Genomic DNA, 15,956 nt, shown 5'->3' with positions numbered 1-15,956 from the left:
GGACATAAATGGATTCAGTTTTAGATGCATGTTAGCAATGACATGACAGTTTTGAAGAGAGGAGTGCAAATAATATAGGGCAATTAGAATGTGTTGCACCATATCCATACCAATTCTAACAAGTTGGTTTCCATTGTAAACCAAGATTTTGGGCTGATGGATGAAATGCATACCTAAGCTAATGATCTACAAGCACTTAGATCAATAAAGGGTCAAAGGTTCCAAATGCTAGTAGAGATATACTTAGCTGAAGAGCTAGATAAGCTAGATGATTAAATAGAGAAGATATCAATAGGAAATAAGGTTATGGATGGATTCCATGAGGCAATCCAACAAATAAATGATAAAGCTCAAGAGCAATTTTTGGAAGCGAAAATGTAATATAACACTACTAGCCTTGAGATTTTTGGCAATGATTCAAAGACCAAGCTTTTCCTAGTGCAATTAGTAGTTCAAAAATTCAAAGACACATTCAAAAGTACTTCATCAGAAGATGATTTATGACACACATTTAAAATTGAAGAGGCATTGTTGGAACTAGATGCCAACCTTCAGGATTTTGTAGAAACTAGGATAGAAGTAAGAAACTACCGACAAGTAGTTAATAATAAATATGATGCATTAGAGTTGCTTGAGGCTAGTGAAGTTGTGGAGATAATATATAAATTCAAGGGAAAACATCCATACATAATTTTGGTATAAAGAGGAAGAAAACTCAGATTATAGAAATTCAGTTTTCACACGTAGAAGATTTTTTGGATTTTTGGAACCTGCCACCAAGGTGCGTAGGTGTAAAGGTGTGATTTTCTCAGAGGTGCACCGAAAGTTTTTAAAAGAATCATTGCACTAATAGTTAATTATTAGTTGTTATTTTAGAGCATTCCATGCATCAAAAACACATTTTGATGGTATTTCAAATCTTAGAAATGCCTAGAGAAGGTCAAGCTTCCATTTTTAGAGTGCCCAAAGACTTCTAGATCATCTCACAACTTTTATCTTCTTATGTTATCATTCTTTTATGTCATGTAAAGTCTCATGCACCTATTAATTGATATAAACAAGGGTGGAGACCTACTTAACAATATTTAGAGAGTCAGTTTGTATATAATTAGATTTGTTTTATTAATTTTTAGCATATGTTTACATGAACAGAGCTCTCACTCCTAACATAAATGAAGGAGAGGATTTCTTTTAAATACATAGATGTAATATGTAATCAAGGCCATTAGTTTGATGTAATAATATATGCTATTGGTGATCTCATTCTGAATGTAGTTTTGATTGAGTAAAAATAGGTTTTGAAGGACCCACAACCTTTTACAGAGTACCAAATAGAAAAGATAAGAAAGCCCACAACGAACTGTGCATCAACACCAAAAAATAATACAAACAATGACAAATAACCTTAATACATAAAATATGAAAAAATATAGCAAAAATATGGCAAAAAGATAGCATTAGGACAACTATAAGGTCTTCAATAAGTCAACAACTTGATCTGCAAGGATATTCATGTTCACAATAGAGGCCTTCAACTCATCAATTTATTTTTCATCCATAACCTCTATCTTCTTTGAATTTTCCCTTGTGCATTTAATAAGGCCTTGATCCTCTTTCATGTCCTTAGAACCTTGAGTTCTCCACTATTCTAGTTTGTCTAGTAGGATCTTAATGTTATCCACAACAATCTTCAAGGTGGAACAACTCTGGCCAGCAAGTTTCTTTACCACATTCTCAGCATTGTCAACTCTATTTCCCATAACATCCATCTTTTTCTACATGTCCTTCATCATTTTCTCCATAGCTCTATTCTTCATTTCTAGAGGTGGGACTCTTTACTTAAATTCTTGACTTCTTCCACATTTCCAATAACATTTGAGAGTCTATCCAAATCCTAACCAAGAGTCCTCTCACCTCTAGTAGTCTTGCTTAGATGATCAAAATCCCTCCTAATATCCTATATTTATTCCTTCATATTGCTAATGTCCCTTTTCATTACACCCAGGTTTCCATGGATACCCTTCATATAACCCTATTCATCTTGGGCATTGCTCTGATTTAGGTTTTCCTCATCCATATCCAGAGTATCTCTTTTAGTATTTTCCTCCTTGATGCCTTTGTCCTCAGCCTTACATTGAGATAAAACCTTCTTACCTTTCAGATCCTTTGCTTTTCTTAGAGTCTTATCATCAAAGGGAATGTTCATAACTCTATTAGTCTTTTTTGCATTGGTTCTGGTAGTAATCCTACCAATTTTTCCTTTGGTTTTCTTCCCTTTATCCTCCTCAAAATCCTCATCAAATCTCATCTCCATCTCATAATTCACCTCCTTACTTTTCCATTTCTTAGCAGATGAGCTCCCAAGTGAAAGTTGTTTCCTCTTCTTGTCAACCATCTCATCTTCTTCCTCTTCTATTTCATCTTCATAAACCTCATCCTGATCACTCCTCTTTGTATCACATTCCAATTTTTATTTATTTATTGTTATAAGGTCTATCCACTTTTTTAGACTTAAGAAGATTCATAATCAACACCATCAAATCCTCATGGAAAGAATGATCCTTGTCAGGGTCATTCTAGATAGCTAAAATGGTATTATCTAGTGACTGCCTTAGGTAGAAAGGGAAATTAATTCTAACCCTATGCCTAAAATGATTTACCAACATAAATTGGTGCCCAAAAATCTTTGTAAAATGGCCATCAAGGGTTAGTTATTCAATCACAACAAACATAATAAACCTCCAGGGTCTAGAAATGGAATGACGGTTAAAATAGGAGTTGCTAATTTTGACCAACTTGTTTCTCTCATTGGTCAACTCTACAAACTCATTAGTAACATTATCAAACACCTTCCTATTCCTCTAGAAGTTGATCCCATCCATATTGAGATTGGTGGCTTCATCTATAATGTCCTTTGTGATATCCATTCTTTGGTTTCCCATCAAGATGCTTCCATTCTTCCATGTCTTGATAAACTACTAGGTTATGGACGAATTAATACCCTTTAACTTCTCCATAAAGCCTGCAAATTGAACTTGTTCTAAAATATCCCAAATTTCTATCTTCTGCTTCAATTCCTTGCAATTTGCAAGCTCAACCCTCTTTCTCTTACCACCCATATTCCTAAAAATCCAATAATTCCTAATTTTCCTTACAAGCCCAGAAAAAGTGGAAATCTCAGTGTCAAAATAACAATAAAGTTTTCTCTTTTTTAGATATACCAACAATCCTTGTGGTAATTAATGAGTTGTCTCATCAAAAATAATCATAACCCATAACTCCCCCTTCCTCCCCATTCTGAGTGTAGTTATTCTTGTTGGAGCATGTTATTTTTGTGAATGTTGCATGTTCATAAATAATAATGAAGCCAATGGTTTTATTTCATTGTTATGTTTGTGTGATATTTTAGTTCTAGTGTTTTCCTTATGTTAATAGATTCCATTGTTGTGATGAATTGGAGAAAGGATCATCCTTTTTCTTGCATACCATTTTGTCTCATGTGAGCACACTTTTCGTGGCCTCGCAATTTGATGAAACATGAAACATCTTTTGGTTATTATTGAAATTCCCATCAATGATTGCATTAGTGGATTTGAGGAAGTGTTTCTCCTAATTTTCTTTGGTTTCCTACTAGATCCTTTTGATAATTTAATTCATAGACATGTTGTTACTTTGGCTCATACCCATTAGGATTTTTCCTTTTAGTTATTTTCTTAAAATATCTTGTTATTCTATCTTTGTATTTCTTTTCAAATACTTGGTTAAAATAGGAATTCATATAGTCACATTGATAAATTACATCCATTATTAAAAAAAAAAACAAATTTTTTTTTTTTTTGGGGTTACATTTCAGCAACAGGTGTGCAAATTTGTTGGAACCAAAAAATGCCTCCTTGTGAACATACACATTTATCTTCAATTGAGTTACCCAACAAGTTGAAAAATAGCCATATGGAATCTAGTAGTTGGTCATTGATCATATTTTCAAGAGAGAGATTCTAAAGGATCTCTATCATTGAACATCATGCAAAGCAACAACTCAACAAGAAGAAAATTGAAGAGGTTGAAAAAATATTGGATCAGAGAGTTGGTAAAAATACAAGAGAAAAATATTACTATGAATCTTTGGTGAACTGGAAGAATAGACCAATTAAAGATGCTACATGGATTTCTCAATCTGAGTTGGATTTAATACAGGGTCTAACACTTGCATGATTTAGGAGAATAATTTCTTTCAACCCCAATTTTTTGATGCAAGAGCATCCTGGGTTGCCTTGTAATCCTACTCATTTTGTTCATTATATAGTTAGTGTTGAGTTCCACTTGCTGTCATGTTCTAGTTGTTGCCAATTTGTCTAGTGTTGGCTGAGTATTCCTATATGTGTCAAGTTGTCAAGTGTTGGTTGAGCATTCTTTCATGTGCTAAATGAACTTGATATTTTATGATGCTTGGTTCCTTCATTGACCAATTTTTTTTGTGATTGGTTCTTAGTTTGAGCTGACTTATGTATTTAATTTGGATCATAAATTTAATGTAAGGATCTTGTCTTGGGATATGTACATACCATTTTTAAGGCTGTCCTTCTATTATGTAATGCCCTAAAATCTTTTGTAAGCCATTTTGGCAAGTTGATATAGCGAGAATCTGAGGGTACCCCTATTGGAGGTAAATTGAATCCTTGCAAATAACCACATAGCGGAAACACAACAAAAATGCAAGATCTGATACCAAATCACAGCTCTTTATTCATAAAATAATTGATCACATGCAATATGCCCGACTATAAGGCCTTTTAGGTTAGGGCCAAATGCTGCAGTGGTAGATCAGAAAAATGTTACCGGAAGTAACATTGTTGAAAGTGTGACAAGAAGTTAATGTTATGTTTTATGTTTTGTTTTAAATTTTAATGATTTCAATTAAGTCCTATGTGTGGTGGCATAACTAGAATGGTAATTCCATGAGCCTTCTAGGTATAGCCACCTAGGACAATGTATGTGTTGATTTTTTAGTTATGTAGTTTTCTTTAAGTCATAATTTTGGGTGTTCGATAATTAATCCAATCAAATTCTGGACTGTGACATAAAGTTGGTGATAGTTATTTCTGATTTCTTGGATTCTCATGATTTCAAGAAATGTTCTTGAGAAGGAGATGTTTTTATATTCCAACTGGATAGAGAGAAAAAGCCAGTTTTTGATGTAAGAGGAGGATTGAATGCGAAGAGAATAGAAAGTTTTTTTGTTTTAGTGCTGATTTTCTGTGTTTTCAGTTGGAAGTGTGATTTCTCCTTTCGTACCATCTTTTGGAAATTGACATTCTGAAAATACATGAATGTTCTAATTTTGCAAATCATATGTAGACCAATTCTCCATATTCCTTCAAAGTTTAGAGTTTTCAGATTGTATTGCAAGTGCAGTATAAACTATTTTGAGAGTCATTTTTTTTTCTGATGGAAATTTGTTAAACTCTCTGCGATTGGTTCTAAGATTGTAGAAGAGTATGTACATAGTGTTTATTTCCTTTTTGTTCTTTTCTGTTATCTTGGTTATGGGTGCATGCAGCCGCGTGGGATTACATTTGTGAATCGGTTGAATATTTCGTATATTCATTAGTATGTGGAAGATCACAGAGTTTATATGTGATAAAGGGAAAAGTTTCTTATATATGTGGAATTTCAGAGTTTGTAAGGGTCTGAAAATTTCAATATCGACGGTCAATTTTTATTAAGGTCAAGTCTAAAAATACACACATGAAAAGATGGTGTAGGTTTAAAGATTAGTAAGTGTTATTTGCTGGTTAGTCTGTGGTCAGGTTGATTTTAGGTTTTATTTTCCTGAATATGTATTACAAATACATTGCAAAAGATTCAGGTCAGATTTCATTAATTTTGGTGCAGAAAAATGTTGCGACAAGAGGTTAGGAAAGTTCATGTTGCATGTCAGTTTTCATTGGGTATTGAAAAATTAGTTTGTTAACAGTCAAGTTTGGTTTTAGTTTGATCTTGGAGGGTGTATGTGCCCCTTGAAGAAACTCAGTTGAGTGCCTATTTTCCTCCTGAGTTTTCGAAGGTGAGGCTCTGCATCATTTTTGGTATCAGAGCTAAAGAGTTATAGGTAGTGTGAATTTACATGTTGTACGTTCCTGATCAAGATTCTTCAATAGGGTCAAGCAAGATGGTTACCAATGCAGAGTTAGCTAAGAAGGTTGAGGAGCAAGAAGAACTTCTCCAAAAAGAGAATACAAAAATGAAGGGGTTATTGGAAAAATTAGCCAGTAAGTTAGAACACATGAAGAATGTGGTTGACAAGAAAGAGATGAAAGGAGAAGTAGAAGAAGAGGAAGAAGTACCAGATGATGAAGAGGATGAATTATCTGAGAATGAAAAACCATTTTTTTAAAGCTTTAAAGGCTTTGGGAGGAAAACCCACCGAATTACCTATGTTTATGGGAAAGATGGATGCTGAATTAGTGTTGGAATGGATTGAAGCTTTAGAGAATCACTTTGAATGTGAGAAAGTTTTAGAATCACAAGTTAAGTTGGCTAAATCCAGAATGAAGGGAGTAGCCCTTACATGGTGGAATTTTTTGCAAGAAGAAAGGGTAAAGGAAGATAAGAGGAAAATTTGTTCATGGAAGAAGATGGTGTCTATGATAAGAGAGACATACCTCCCTGAAGACAATGAAGTATAGTTACATCAGAAAAGGCAAAATCTCAGACAAAGGGATATGGATATCTACACTTATACAGAAGAATTTCAAAAGTTGAGTCTAAGATCAAAATTTATAGAACCTGAGAGTATCAAGGTAGCAAGATACCTAAATGGTTTAAGGATGAACATAGAAGAGGAATTGCAGTTGTTGAGTCCTAACACCGTAGGTAAGTGCTATCAATTAGCTTTGAAAGTGGAAGAGAAAATCAAGAGGAGACAAGAAAATAAAAATAGAGGTAGAGGAAGACAGCCATTCAGAGGAAGAGGTACATTTAGAGGAAGAAACCGAAATTTTCAGCCACAAACAGAGATGCAGAACAAAGTTAACAAGTTTGATAATTTCATAGGAAGTTTCAAAGGTAGAAGACCAAATTTTAGAGGAAGATCACCAGGAAGAATGAATGGACCAATAAGATGTTACAATTGTAATCAAGAAGGTCATATGGCACACAAATTTCCAACAAAGGCAAGTTCTAGTACTCATGGAGAAAGGAGAATACACCTAACACAAGAAGCTGATTCACAAGAAGATTTAGAAACTTATGGCTATCCAGAAAAGGGAGAAGCACTTATGATGAGGAGAACACTTTTGAAGATGCCTGTAAAAGAAGAACCACCACAAAGGAAGTCCATTTTTAGAACTACATGTAAGTCTGGAGGGGAAATTTGCAAGGTATTGGTAGACTCTAGTTCTAAAAAAAAAATTGTAGCTCTTGAAATAGTAGAAAAATTAAAGTTACCAAGAATATCACATCCATATCCTTACAAAGTATCTTGGCTAAATAAAGGACAACAAACCATAGTGGAAGAGCAAGCTTGGGTGGAATTTCAGATTGGAGCATACAAAGATAGATTATTGTTTGATGTTGTTAATATGGATGCATGCCATTTATTTTTTGGCAGACCATGGCAATATGATCTCAAGGCACAACATGATGGAGTGAAGAATACATACACCATTACAAAGAATGGAAAGGTCATTGAATTGATACCTTTAGCTGAACCAAGTCAAGGAGAATCAAAAGCTACAAAAGCTAAGATCATGGTAATGGGTAAGAGAGAATTTTTGAAAGAAGTGAAAGGAAAGAAGTGTCCACTCTTTGCACTAATTCTTGTACTCAAGGATAAATTACAGAATGATGCTGAAAATCAGATTGAGGAAGAAAAATCAGAGATGGAGTCTTCAAACATGAAGGTGGAAGTGACAGAAAAGAAGAAATAAAAGGTAGTAGAAGAAATGAAACCAATTTTGGATAAGTACAAAGAAATCATAGCTGATGGAATACCACGAAGTCTCCCACCTATGAGAGGAATCAGTCATTGTATTGATTTCATACCAGGTTCAACATTACCCAACAAAGCTGCATACAAACTAACACTACAAAAAAATGAAGAAATGGCAAGACAAATTGAAGAGTTACTTGAGACTAGTTTGATTGGTAAATGTTTAAGCCCATGTGCAGTACCTATAGTTCTAGCCCGAAAGAAAGAAGGAACATGGAGATTATGCACAAATTTGAGAGCATTGAACAAGATCACTATAAGGTACAGATTTCCAATGCCTAGAATAGAAGATTTACTTGATTGTTTGGGGAAAGCAAGATATTTTTCAAAGATTGATTTAAAAAGTGGGTATCATCAAATAAGAATTAGGCCAAGAGATGAATAGAAAACAACATTTAAAACAAATGAGGGATTATATGAATGGAAAGTAATGTCATTTGGATTGTCTAATGCTCCTAGTACATTTATGAGACTTATGAATGAAGTTCTCAAAGATTTTACAAGAAAGTTTGTGATAGTATATCTAGATGACATTTTTGTTTTCAGTGAAACAAAAGAGGAGCATCTGAGACATTTGGATTTAGTGTTGATGAGGTTACAAGAAGAAAAGTTAATGATTAATTTGGAGAAATGTAGTTTTATGCAAGAGGAGCTGACATACCTTGGATTTGTGATCTCAAATGGAACACTCAAGATGGATCAAGATAAGGTAAGTGCAATTCTTTCATGGCCAATTCCTAAAACTATTGCAGCAGTTAGAAGTTTTCATGGTTTAGCCACTTTCTATAGAAAGTTCAGTAGAAATTTCAGTTTGATTTGTGCACCTATTTTGAATACCATAAAAGGAGGGCTAAAATGTAAATTTGTTTGGACAACAAAATCCAATGAAGCCTTCAAACTTCTTAAGAAAAAAGTGGCCCAACAACCAGTCCTTGCATTTCCTAATTTTAATAAAGTCTTTCAAATAGAATGTGAAGCAAGCAAAATAGCAATAGGAGGTGTTCTTAGTCAAGAGTATAGACCTATAGCCTTTTTTAGTGAGAAACTCAATGAAGCCAAACAGAAATATTCAACATATGATTTGAAAATGTATGACCTTGTCCAATCTCTTAAGAAATGGAGACACTATTTGCTGCCCAAGGAATTCATTGTATACACAGATAACCAGGCCCTTAGTTTCATAAACAATAAAGAGAAATTGAATCATAGGCATATGAAATGGGTAGAGACATTGCAAGCATTCATGTTTTCTATTAAGCATAAGAAGCGAGTTGCAAATAAGGTTGTTGATGCATTAAGTAGAAGAACTTTAACTACATCACAAATTCATTTGGAAACTATAGGAGTTTCAAATCTAAAAGGTATGTATGTTGATGATGCTGATTTTAAAGACATTTACCAAGCATGCACTAATTTGGATGAAAGATACAATTGTGAGTATGTTGATTTTCTAATTCAAGAAGGATTATTATTCAAAGGAGGACAACTTTGCATACCAAAGTGTACAATGAGAGATAATATCATACAAGAGAAACATAGTGGAGCATTATCCGATCATTTTGGACTAGATAAGACTTTGGAGTTGGTTCGTAGAAATTATTTTTGGCCAAAGTTACAAAAGGATGTAAGGAAATTTGTGGAAGAATGCACCATTTTTCAGAAAAGCAAAGGCAAAAGCACCAATGCAAGATTATATCAGCCCCTACCTATTCCTTCAAGACCATGGGAAAGTATTAGTATTGATTTTGTTATGGGATTGCCAAGAACTCAAAAGGGTTATGATAGCATTTTTGTTGTTGTGGATAGATTTAGTAAAATGGCACATTTATTACCATGTAAATCTACCAAAGATGCATCATACATTGTAGATTTATTCTTCAAAGAGATAGTGCGGATTCATAGATTAGCATTGAATATTGTTTCAGACAAAGATGGCAGATTTGTAGGTCATTTTTGGAGAACCTTTTGGAAGAAACTTGGCACAAATTTATCTTTTTCATCTGCATATTACCTACAAATCGATGGCCAAATAGAAGTTTTCAACAAATCTTTGGGAAACTTATTAAGATGCCTTACAAAACAACATGGAGAAAAATGGGATTCTATACTTGCTCAAGCTAAATTCTCATACAATGATACAGTGAATAGAAGTACAGGGAAGTCTCCATTCCAGATCATGTATGGTACACATACAAGAGGAATTCTTGAGCTGAGGGAACTTCCAAACACTTTTCCAAGTAGTTTAGATGGTGAAGAATTTGCTGAAGCTATTAAAGAGGTCCAAGATCAAGTCAAGTTACAGCTACAGAATTCAAATCAAAAGTATAAAGAAGTTGCTAATCAGAAAAGGAGAGAAGTACAATTCAAGGTTGGTGATTTAGTATGGGCATATCTGAAGAAAGAAAGGTTACCTCAAATGAAACATACAAATTTATTACCTAAGAAGGTTGGTCCTTGTCAAATTTTGGAAAAATATGGACATAATGCATACAAAATTTAGTTACCTACAAATATTGGTATTTCAACCATATTCAATGTTTGTGATCTTACACTATACAAGGGTTCTGAAACACAAGCAGCACATGAAGACTTAGTAATAGAAGATTTGCAGTAAGTACCTAAACCAACACCACCTCAATTGGACAAGATACTAGATACAAAAATAAAGAAGACTCGAAGAAGACAATACACTCAGTACTTAGTCAAATGGAAGAACAAACCAGCGACAGAATCTATTTGGATGGATGAGAAACAAATCAGCAAACATAGTTCATCAGTACAACATCTCATCTTAAGTGGACTTGAGATTCATTCTATAGGGGAGTATGCTGCAGTGGCAGATCAAAAAAATGCTACAGGAAGTAACATTGTTGAAAGTGTGACAAGAAGTTAATGTTATGTTTTATGTTTTGTTTTAAATTTTAATGATTTCAATTAAGTCCTATGTGTGGTAGCATAACTAGAATGGTAATTTGATGAACCTTCTAGTTATAGCCACCTAGGACAATGTATGTGTTGATTTTTCAGTTATGTAGTTTTCTTTAAGCCATAATTTTGGGTGTTCAATAATTAATCCAATCAAATTCTGGACTGTGACAGAAAGTTGGTGATAGTTATTTCTGATTTCTTGGATTCTCATGATTTCAAGAGATGTTCTTGAGAAGGAGATGTTTACATATTCCAACTAGATAGAGAGAAAAAGCCAATTTTTGATGTAAGAGGAGGATTGAATGTGAAGAGAATAGAAAGTTTTTTTGTTTTAGTGCTAATTTTCTGTGTTTTCAACTGGAAGTGTGATTTTTCCTTTCGTAACATCTTTTGGAAATTGACATTTTGAAAATACACGAATGTTTTAATTTTGCAAATCATATGTAGATCGATTCTCTGTATTCCTTCAAAGTTTAAAGTTTTTAGATTGTATTGCAAGTGTAGTATAAACTATTTTGAGAGTCATTTTTTTTCTAATGGAAATCTATTAAACTCTTTGCGATCGGTACTAAGATCATAGAAGAGTATGTACATAGTGTTTATTTCCTTTTTGTTATCTTGGTTATGGGTACATGCAGCCGCGTGGGATTACATTTGTGAATCGGTTGAATATTTCATATATTCATCAGTATGTGGAATATCATAGAGTTTATATGTGATAAAGGGAAAAGTTTCTTATATATGTGGAATTTCAGAGTTTGTAAGGGTCTAAAAATTTCAATATTGGCGGTCAATTTTTATTAAGGTCAAGTCTAAAAATCCATGCATGAAAAGATGGTGTAGGTTTAAAGATTAGTAAATGTTATTTTCTGGTCAATCTGTGGTTGGGTTGATTTTAGGTTTTATTTTCCCGAATATGTATTACAAATACATTGCAAAAGATTTGGGTCAGATTTCATTAAGTTTGGTGCAGAAAAATGTTGCGACAAGAGGTTAGGAAAGTTCATGTCGCATGTTAGTTTTCACTAGGTATTGAAAAATCAGTTTGTTAACAATCAAGTTTGGTTTTAGTTTGATCCTAGAGGGTGTATGTGCCCCTTGAAGAAACTCAGTTGGGTGCCTATTTTTCTCTTGAGTTTTCCAAGGTGAGGCTCTACATCACCAAATACAACATCAATTACAAAATAGTTATGCAAGATCCTACAAGATCCAACTTACACTCCCAATCCTAGTTGGTCTAGACCTACAATTGGATAAGAACACCAAGAAGAATCTACACTTGTACCCTCAAGTCCACCAAGCTATTCTTTGATTCTTAAGCCGTAACTATTAGCCCTTCAAAGTTCACATCCTCTTCTCCAAGATGGCTCACTACTACCTAAAGACTCTACAAGACCCCCTACTTATACCCAACTAAGACACTAGTCAACCCAATTCATTAAAAATTAAATTAAATCTCTTACATTAAATATATGTTGAGCCACAAGTCAACTATAACATTAATTAAATACCCAAATTTGGCTCCAAAAAAAATTAAATACCAAAAGTTGGCTAGTAGACAACTTGACACCTATAGGAACTAAGATGAAGGTGAGAATAAGAGAAACCAAGCTGAGCATTAACAAAAACACCAGCATTGCTAAGGTTTGAGTGTATGTCGAGCATTGCAGTGAATCTTGAGCAACTCAATATAATCTGAGCACAAAGTGAGTTTTGAGCTCCAACAATGTCTGAGAACCTCAACCACAACTAAACCCTTCAATGACCAAGCATCACTTTTTGGTGACCAAGTACACAATACTTAGCCAAAATACTTCAATCATGTAGGATTGCAAGAAAGCTCTAGATGCTCCTACATTAGACACCCTAGGTTCAAAATGATGTTCTCAATTGCTGGAAGAAATCTTCTGGGATTCAACACATAAATCTCAAATTAGCTCTTCACATACATATCCTCCAAGTCTTCAACTTATACACTCTTTCCCTTTCTCTTCTTCTTCTTCTTCTTCACATCCATACTAGGTGAGCTATAGGTCTTCTTTCCATGTTGGTCTCCAACCTTCTTAGAATCCTTCAACTCAACTTGGCTACCAATTTTGTAGTTCCTCCTTCCAAGCTCTTCATCCTACAAAGGAATCAGGGAATGCTTCCTGCCACCTTTCACAATAGTAAACACATTCTTGACACAATCATGCACATCCTTGCAATCATACTACCAAGGTCTACTAAGAAACACATGACAATTGTTCATGTCTACAATATCACACAACAATTGATCCTTATACTGCCCAATTAGGAAATCAATAAGGCACTTCTCCCTCACCTCAAAAGCATGCTCACCTTGCAACCAACTAATCCTATAAGGATAATGATGTCTCACTCTCTTTAAACCAAGTTTCTAAACCATCTCCTCAATAACAAGGTTATTAGTATGGCCACCATCCACAATCACCTTACAAACTTTACCACCAAATTTACAAGAAGTCCTAAACAAATTAGTCCTCTAACAAGAATACATTGTCCTTTGAACTCACCTCCACTTATGCTCCATTTATGATTAATAGGTTTTGGTTCACCTTCTACACTCAGTTTAGCCTTTGTTGAGCTATCCTACTTCTCCTTCCCTCTAGCATTACCTTGACTTTTCATTTTCAACTTATCTTCTTCATTCAGAGCATACTGATAAGAATCCTTAACCAAATAAATATTCAACATACCAACCTCATCCTGAACATTGAATCTCAAACCAATAATGTACCAAGCTACTTTCTCCTTTGACAATTCATTATGCCTAAACCAAATAGTAAACTTGTAGAACTTCTTAGTATAATATTTCACAGACATATCTTTCTATTTTAGATTCTACAACCTTTTAAATAACTCAAGTTCATAACTAGTAGGAATGAGCTTAGCCTTCAACTTAATCACCATCAATCTCCATCTAGTGATCTTCATTTCAGCTTCCTCCTCTCTATCTCTTTGAAATTTTTTCCACCAAAGAGCAACATGTCCTTTCAGCTTAGTCTATGCCAACCTCATTGTGAGTGGATCCTCAATATCCTCAATCTCAAAGTAGTCCTCCAATTCACCAATTCAATCAATAATGTCTTTAGGAGTCAAAGTACTTGAGAAATTAGAAACCTCCATCTTATGCTTCAGCCTCAATTGAGATCTAGAGCTAGCAAACCAACCTATCCTAGTTCCAATAGGTCTCTCCACTTGATTAGTTCTATTCTCCCCACTAGATCCATAAATTTCAAAGTCTTCAATGAATTCCTCATAATCATCTTCAGTACCCACATGCCTAGGTACACCACCTAAAGCACTCTCAATTTTAGCAATCATGTCACTCTTCATCAATGCAATCTTAGATCTAAATTCTTCTCTAATCTTCTCTGAGATCTTTTCTTCCACAAAATCACTAAGTTCATCAATTGTCCTAGGGTCCAATCTTCTTGGAGGCATCTTCCAAGATTTTTTCAAACCCAAAGCAATAGTTCCACAAATCTAGAAGATCAATTAGCTCCACTAGATCAATCTTCTCTTCTAGCCTTCACCAAAGTCATGGTGCAAACTACCTCAACTTCAGTGATCTATCTATACACTCAGGAACACCTTCACTCTAATACCACATGAAGCAATGAGAATGATAGGGTACCCCTATTGGAGGTAAACTAGATCCTTGCAAATAACCACACATTAGAAACACATCAACAATGCAACAATAATGCAAGATCTGATACCAAATCATAACTCTTTATTCATAAAATAATTGATTACATGTAATATACCTAGTTGAAGGCCTTCTGTGTTAGGGCCAAATACAACAAAAATTACAAAATAGTTTTGCAAGATCCCACAAGATCCAACTAACAATCCCAATCCCAAATAGTCTAGATCCACAACTAGATAAGAAAAAAGAATCTACACTTGTACCCTCAGGTCCACCAAGCTATTCTTTAATTCTTAAGCCGTAACTACTATCCCTTCAAAGTTCACATCCTCTTTTCCAAGATGGCTCACTACTACCTAAAGACTCTACAATACCCCCTACTTATACCCAATTAAGCCACAAGTCATCCTAGTTCATTACAAATTAAATTAAATTAAATATAAGTTGAGCCACAAATTGACTACAACATAAATTAAATACCCAAAGTTGGCTCCAAAATATATAAAATATCAAAAGTTGTCTCACAAAAAACTCAACACCTACATGAACCAAGAACAAGCCAAGCATTAGAGAAACCAAGTCGAGCATCAGTGAAAACACCTACATTTCTGAGCTCCCAGTGCATGTTGAGCAACCAACACATGTTGACCACTATAGTGATGCAAAGCAACCGAGTACAAGCTGAGCACATAGAGATTCTTGAGCTCCAATGATAACTAAGAACCTCAGCCACAAGTAAACCCTTCAAGGACCAAGTACCACTATTTGGTGACCAAGTCCACAATACTTGTCCAAAATACCTCCAATGATGCATGATCTAGGATAGGTTGTTAGCAAGAAAATAAGAATCTTTGAGAGGCTAAGGAGTCAAAATGTTGCATAGGCAAAATGTTGTCAATTAGGTCCAAAAGTGCTAAAACTTGTCTTAGAGGGAATATTTGGTGTAGGAGGGTGGTTAGGAGTAGAAATGGTATAAAAATGGTCTAAATAACTTCCATATTTGATTTTGAGTCATTTTGTTAAGTTTCATAAAGGTGGAAGAGTGAAAATGCAAAAATTGTCAATATTGCAAAAGTTACACATTGACAATTTTGAAACTTTACAAATTTCTTGTCCAAGAAGTTGCAAAGGTGGTTAGAGATCACAAGGAGGTTATCCATGAGTAGGAATTGGTTTATTTTGTTGGAGAATTAAATTTTAAAGCTATCCAAGTCACCATTGTAGAGGTTAGAAGTTTCGAGTAGTACAAATACAAATGAATTAATGGAAAACATTGATAGTTTGAATGGAAGAGTAGGAATTTGATTATAATGTGATTGAACTAGTTCTTTGGTGATAGGTTTTAGTTTCTTCATATCTATT

The sequence above is a fragment of the Cupressus sempervirens genome, chromosome 10 (genome assembly GCF_028749045.1).
Source record: "Cupressus sempervirens isolate cs-2001-9-10 chromosome 10, ASM2874904v1, whole genome shotgun sequence".
Taxonomy (NCBI): Eukaryota; Viridiplantae; Streptophyta; class Pinopsida; order Cupressales; family Cupressaceae; genus Cupressus; species Cupressus sempervirens.
The sequence above is the reverse complement of the archived record's forward strand: the minus strand, read 5'-3'. Positions refer to the sequence as shown.